Genomic DNA, 6938 nt, shown 5'->3' on the forward strand with positions numbered 1-6938 from the left:
GATCGGGCACTGATTGGGCGACTAGGCCTGGCTCACAGTTGGCTTTACAATTGATCCAAAAGGTGTTGGATGGGGTTGAGGTCAGGAATCTGTGCAGGCCAGTCAAGTTCGTCCACACCTATCTCTACAAAACCATTTCTATATGGACTCCATTGCGTGCCCGTGGGCATTGCCATGCTGAAACAGGAAAGGGGCTTCCCCAAACTGTTGCCACAAAATTGGAAGCAAAGAATTGTCAGTAATGCCATTGCATTAAGATTTGCCTTCACTGGAACTCAGGGGCCCAGCCCAAACCATGAAAAACAGCCCCAGATCAAGGGGTATCCATATACCTTTGGTCATATAGTATAACTACTTATTTTGTTGGTGCATTAGCTTTGTCATCTTGGGGGTGTAGGCAGGGTTGAGAATGGAAGAAAATGTTTTAGACTGTAAACACAGAAGCGAAAAAAACAAATCCTGCATAGTATTCCTTTAAAAAACTGTCATGTAAATATAAGTATGGCATCAGCAAAGAACAAACCACACACAACCAGTTATGTGTATTATATTTGCCAAAGCCTGTATTTGAACATTTTAAAATAACCATGATAATCTGTGACAAAACATGCCAAAAACAAGGTTTCATCCTTATACACAAAATCTTTTCATACAGGAATTCTCACGCAGTGACATTTGCCAAACTAACAGTTTGAAAAGAATGTTAAGGTTCATCTATTGGACACAGAAATAAACACCTCAACACTCATCAGCATAAAAAATAAAAGTTGCTTACAAATTCAACATTTTCAGGAATTGGTAACACCCTTATACAAAGCAATGCTTGGCAATGCAGTATGCCAATATACAGTTAAATGCAAAAGTATTGAGACTGTGACAGAATATTCGTTGTTTCTGCTCTGGACTGGAAATAAAACAATGCGAGGTTAAAGTACAGACAGTCAGCTTTAATTTGAGGTTATTATAATTTGTGATCCATGTAGGAATTACAGCTCTATTCATACATGGTCCCCACATTTTAGGGGAGCAAAAGTAATGGAACAATTGGCTGATCACCTGTGTCTTGGCCAGCTGTGTCTTTGCATCACCAGTACATGAACAAGAAAGCTAAAAAAAAAAGTATAGAGTTAATTCTAGGTGTTGAATTAGCATTGTTGCTGTTGTCTCTGAACATGAATCTGAATAAACCCAATAGAGACATTGGGTCAAAATAAACTGTTTGATACACTGCAAGAATGACACTGTAGGGGATGACCAAATACTTCCGACTGTGAATACTACCATAAAGAATAGACGACACCAGCACAACCTCAGAGCGTTCCCTCCAAGATGCAAACCACTGATAAGCCTGAAGAACAGAGTGGTCAGGTCAGAGTTTGCTAAAAGTAACAAAAAACATCTTTAGTCAGATCCATCCAAAGGCCTCAAAACTGATTGGTGCTTCACCTTCCAGGACAATGACCCCGAACACACTGGTAAAGCAACACAGGAGTTTTTCAGGACCAAAATGTGGAATGGCCAAGTGAATCTTCCTGCAGACAAGACTGAAGGCAAAACAACCTAGGAACAAACAGGAACTGAAGATGGCTGCAGTACGGGCCTAGCAAAGCATCACCAGGGAAGATATCTAGGAAGATATCGAATGCAAAGGATTTGCAACAAAGTACAAAAAATTATGACTTCATTTCAGGTTGTGTTCATTCGTCCAGTTACTTTTGCTCCCCTAAAATGGGGACAGTATGCATGCAATGTAAATACGCTCAAATTAAAGCTGACAGTCCACACTTTAACCCCATATTCATTGTTCTACTTCAAATCCAGTGTGCTGGAGTGCAGAGCCAAAACAATAAAAACTGTCACTGCCCAATACCCGTGTATTTAACTGCAAATACAGTGCACACACAGTATATATATATATATATATTTTAAAAACCCAAAAATTTTAAGTAACCAAGTAACACGTATGAAAAATAGTTCTGTTTTCCTTCAGTTAAACCTGAAATGTAAATAATGATCAAGCCCCCTTTCAATAAAGCAAGCCATTTCTAAACAACCCTTTAAAAATAAAAAGAGTTCTTCGTGGATCTTTATTTTTCTGAAAGACAATCCATAAAACAAAAATATGCTGGTATGTATAGGATGATATGGGAACGTGTTGACTATTAAAATTGCTTTTAAACATTAAAATGTATGCATCTACAGTGTACATATGTACAGGAACCTTTTATTATATCATCTCTTTTGGCTGTGTACAATTAATCTGGCTTTCAAAAGCAAATGAGCCAATGCAATAAAAGGCAGATATCTTTTTTATAAAAAAGACAACTATTGCAATTTACACTCAAGATTACAATTGTTTAACCAAGGGTATGGTTTAGTTCAATAAAAACAAAACAAAAAACGGTAGCATGACTGTAATCTTAGTGGTATAATGAATAACAATTACAAATTTTTGTTTTTTTACTTTACCGTTTCAAACCCACATTTTTCTCTTTGCAAGAAAGGGTGAACCAAAGACCCATGCTCTCCTTTTGCAAGAAATAAGTCAACAACATAATTTATATGCAAAAACAAATTCCCTGTTTCCAGGATTCAATATTATCTTTTGGAAACGTATAAATATTCTGTGCCTAAAATGCATATTACAGAAGCTATGTACAGCACAAAGGTCTATCTGTTAAAAATAGATGGTTAGCAAGCTGCTCGAACACCAGAAGGCAAGAATACAGAACATTTCAGCAACACACCAGTGACAGCCTTCTGTATGGGCAATGTTCATCAGGACAGGAAAATAACATTTCAGATTGTACAGCCAAGATATAGACCAACTGCAATGCACTTTCCCTCAGCTTTCAGAGGTTCATTTTTAAAGGCATACTATGCAGGATTTTTACCTAGAAAATATTATAAAAATAACCATGCTGAGACACATCTATGACGCACTGGTAATCTCTGTCTTTATGCACTTTCACCCAATATGTGCACCTTCACCTTATTTTTTCTAAAACATGTCTGGGACTTTACGGGCGGGGCATTCTTTTCTGTGTACGGAGGAGTGGGTGTGGCTGCAGGGCCTGTGGTTCGGGATCACATTTCATCAGGGTGTTTGTTGCTATGTATGATGCCCAGATTCAGTGATGGCTTGTCCTCTGTTGGACCTGTAAAAAAACGTCGCTTCCAGCTACCCAGCTAGCCTATGTAAGGTGGGGAACTCGGGGTGAGTGGGTGGGGTTGAAGACAGAGTAGGAGACTTTGTTCATTGTAAACACAGGACCAAAGCAAGGCTAAAAATTCTGCATAGTACGCCTTCAATGTGTCCAACATAATACTTATTTAGGTACTTGCTAAAAATATTTTTGTAGAAAACAAGAACGATCATGCAAGGAGCTTAATCGTTTCTATTGCTTAAATTTATTTAATTGAGGATAAATTTATTTATCTTGGTTAAGCTACCCTAATACATCTGAAAAAAGAAAACAAAGATAAACCCAGCTTTTTGGGATATTAAGCAAAAAAAAAATGCTTTCACAACTTGTAAAAAAACGATTGCCTGAATTTACAGTGTTCTCAATTTAATTTCAATTTTTTTGGTTCACCTGTTCATTTCAACCGCCTATGAAACTGGAGCGACAGACACAGCTGTACATCCTTTGTAAAATAAAACTAAAATGAAAAGCCTGTATGTGTTTATGACAGCTTGGGGTCCTCTGTGTCACTGGGGGGGTAATCACTGGAAAGCAGGGAAATGGTAGGGTCCTCCGAGTCGTCGCGGAAGTAGGCGTCGCCCTCCAGCTCCAGCAGAATGGGAAGGTCTTCCCCGCTGTTGTCCATGTTGATGGGGTCTGCCAGGAGGACCTGCTGGGACGTATACTGGACCAACTGCTTCCCTGCGAATCAAAATTCACCCAGACATGTCTGGCTTCTTCTTTTTTTTTTTTTTTTTTTTTAAACAACCGTACAAAAGCTGCCGTGTTCTCCCTCAATTCGGGAGGGGCACCATCCTTGCACGTGTAGCCTGCTGGCTATTTCATTCATCATTTGGTCCACAGGCTCAGGAGCACAGACTTTGCCTAGAGGACTACTGCTTGTAGACCGCAGAGACCGGTTCCCACCAATTCACCGGCAATTAGCATTCGATTCCGGCCTTTGGGATTAGACCGAAAGCTAAATGTTTTATCTGGATGTGTTAAATGGAAGCCCCATGTGATACTCATTTTCAGAATGAAAGTTTATTTTTAGGACGTGCCATATACAACAGGATTTTTCCTGCACTAACAATATTTGGCTGCCAAACTGCGATTTTGAGGAAAAATCTGAAAAGTTAATTTAAATCTGCTAGAAAATTTGCGTTACATAAAAGCCTATTTTAGATGGGCGCAAGAGTGTTTGCGATGAGATGAGGTCGGCCATCCACACAGAGTGCATGTCACTCTCAGTAGTGACAGGACAAACGAGGACTGGCAGACAAGAGTCGTCATGGCAACGGATTTGCTAAACCTGACAAACAAGATGCTCAGAACGCTTTACAACTGTTTTAAAAAGCAGGAACGCGCCATCATAAATGTGTTGTGACATTTTTGGCAAGTGAGGCGTACCAACCCCCCCGGATATAAATGTCACTTTGAAAAACAAACTACTATTTTTTAACGAGTGTCATAGCCTGTACGTGCATTGGCATTGATTTTTACGTGAGCCGATACACAAGAAAACAACCCAAATCAACTTTATTTCACATTATTTCAATGTGCTATAAGGGCGATGAACGCATGCTTAGCCACTGAAAATTGAATCTTGGGAGTTTGTTGAGCTTGGATGCTGCAATCCAGCACAATGCGACCGTGATGTGGAGAGTGGAGCAGCCTTCTCGATTCCAAAGGAATCACTCCTTCGATGGCCGATGGCAATGTCGGATACCCGATGATGTGGAAAAGGAGGAGACAGGATAACAAATCTATTTCATAATGTAGAGTAACGTTTTGACTGCAGTGAGTCATTCAGGAGCGGATAAAACCTTCAGCAAACGCTCTGCATGCTGCAATATTTTGACTGCGACACACAAGTAAATAAAAACGTCTTTTATATTCATTGTTTGTATCTGGCAGCTTACCCTTTTGACCGTTCTTTCATTTTTTGTGTCATATTTAGAGTCTAGCACCAGCTAGACTGTCAGGCCTAAACAGCAAAGGCAACTGAGAGCGTGGATGTGCTACACAGTCAGCTGATCCCAACATATAATTTACATTTACCTAAGGTACATTTATAACTGACATACTGTACTTAAAGATGGAGGTAAGCATATAAATAATAAATTAAATAATAAAAGCATAGTGAAAAAATACTAATGGCCAGATTTTTATCGGCAAAAATGCCCATCTACGTTCCCTCAAAATGTTGCCTGTGTATAATGGCCTTACAGATTGTGAAGGCTATGGTAATCATCTTTAATGGAATTAAACGAAAATCCCAGCCACTGTTGGGAACCAATACAGTGATGAGTTACAGCTGACAAACCATGTACCCACTCTGGTCCTCTTAGCCATGGACAGATTTAAAAAAATGAATTTAAAGATATAACATCCAGAACCAATAGAAATTGCACATGCAAAACAAATATCGTATTCGAAAAATAATAATAGGCAAAATCTATGGCAGGATGCACCACGTTGCATGAACACATGAAGTAGGCAATCGGTAAGATATTGTTTGGTAACTGCTGTTATCCAATAAAACAAGTTTGTGATTTCGTATACTTTACAAATTATGTGCTAAAAGACCATAATTTCTGCCTATCGTATTATAACGAGGGAGGGTAGACTTACCAGCATCTGTTGTGTTTTCGCTCGATTCATTTGACTTCTGGTCTTGTATGAGCAGGTCTTGGATCTTCAAAAAGAAGCAAGTTAAAATTAATGTACACACCTTATCCTTTTATAAATGAGCTAATGGAAAACAATCACCATAGTCTCAACAATTCTGTACCTGCAGATGGATGTCTGACACATCCTAGACAGTGTTTCCCTGAAAAAAGTTTTATTCGCGGGTGGTGGTGTGGATGGTGGGGGGGGGGTGAGAGGGGGTGCGAATGGGTTAGTGGTAAAGTTTGCACGGGTGACCTCATGCATTTAAAAACTGCACTGTGGTAAATAACTCCTCAAACCCGGATGACGCTAATTATGGGCATTAACATGGAGTTAGCCCACACTTTGCTGTTACAGTATCCTCCACTCTTCTGGAAAGGCTTTATACTAGATGTTGGAGCATTGCTGCAGGGATTTGCTTCCATTCTGCCAGAAGAGTATTAGTGAGGTCAGGCAGTGATTGAGCGATTAGGCCTAGCTCACAGTTGGCTTTCTAATTGATCCCAAAGGTGTTGGATGGGGTTGACATCAGGGCTCTGTGCAGACCAGTCAAGTACTTCCACATTGTTCTCTAAAAAACCATTTATATATGGACCTCGCTTTGTGCCCGGGGGCATCGTCATGCTCAAACAGGAAAGGGCCTTCCCCAAACTATGAAAAAAAAAAAAAACATGAAATGAAATTACAGTGCCATATTCAGGAGTGCCACAAGGAATTTTGGGCCCCCTGAAAAGACCTCACATTATAGCATTGAAGCAAGCATAGGTAGCAAACTAACTATCAGCCCACAGATTCCACCCATTTCACCAGGCACTGCTCAGAACAAGCAGTCGATTGCAAAAGATTACCCAATCAGTGGGCAGGTTTTGCCCTGCTGGTTTTGATTGACAGGAAGTCTTACCATTTGTTACCAATTGTCATTTTGAAATGAGAAAGAGCATACAGAAATAAAAACGCCATTCGAAAATAAGTTATTGGGAAAAGTGTCATTATGAAATTACAAAAACCTTTCAGAAATACAGAATGTTATTATGAAATAAAATATGATAACTATTTAAATGTATTAATTTAATTATTTAT

The 6938-nt window shown here is 39.4% G+C and overlaps 1 long non-coding RNA gene across 1 annotated transcript; it reads right to left on the bottom strand.

Moving 5' to 3' along the window:
• Nucleotides 1–531: 531 nt before the first annotated feature.
• Nucleotides 532–5926, bottom strand: LOC118234591. The gene is made up of 2 exons (XR_004766689.1): nt 5820–5926; nt 532–3887 (listed from the first exon to the last, which is right to left on the bottom strand). It is a non-coding gene; the product is annotated as an uncharacterized LOC118234591 (long non-coding RNA).
• Nucleotides 5927–6938: the final 1012 nt, after the last annotated feature.

The sequence above is a fragment of the Anguilla anguilla genome, chromosome 8 (genome assembly GCF_013347855.1).
Source record: "Anguilla anguilla isolate fAngAng1 chromosome 8, fAngAng1.pri, whole genome shotgun sequence".
Taxonomy (NCBI): Eukaryota; Metazoa; Chordata; class Actinopteri; order Anguilliformes; family Anguillidae; genus Anguilla; species Anguilla anguilla.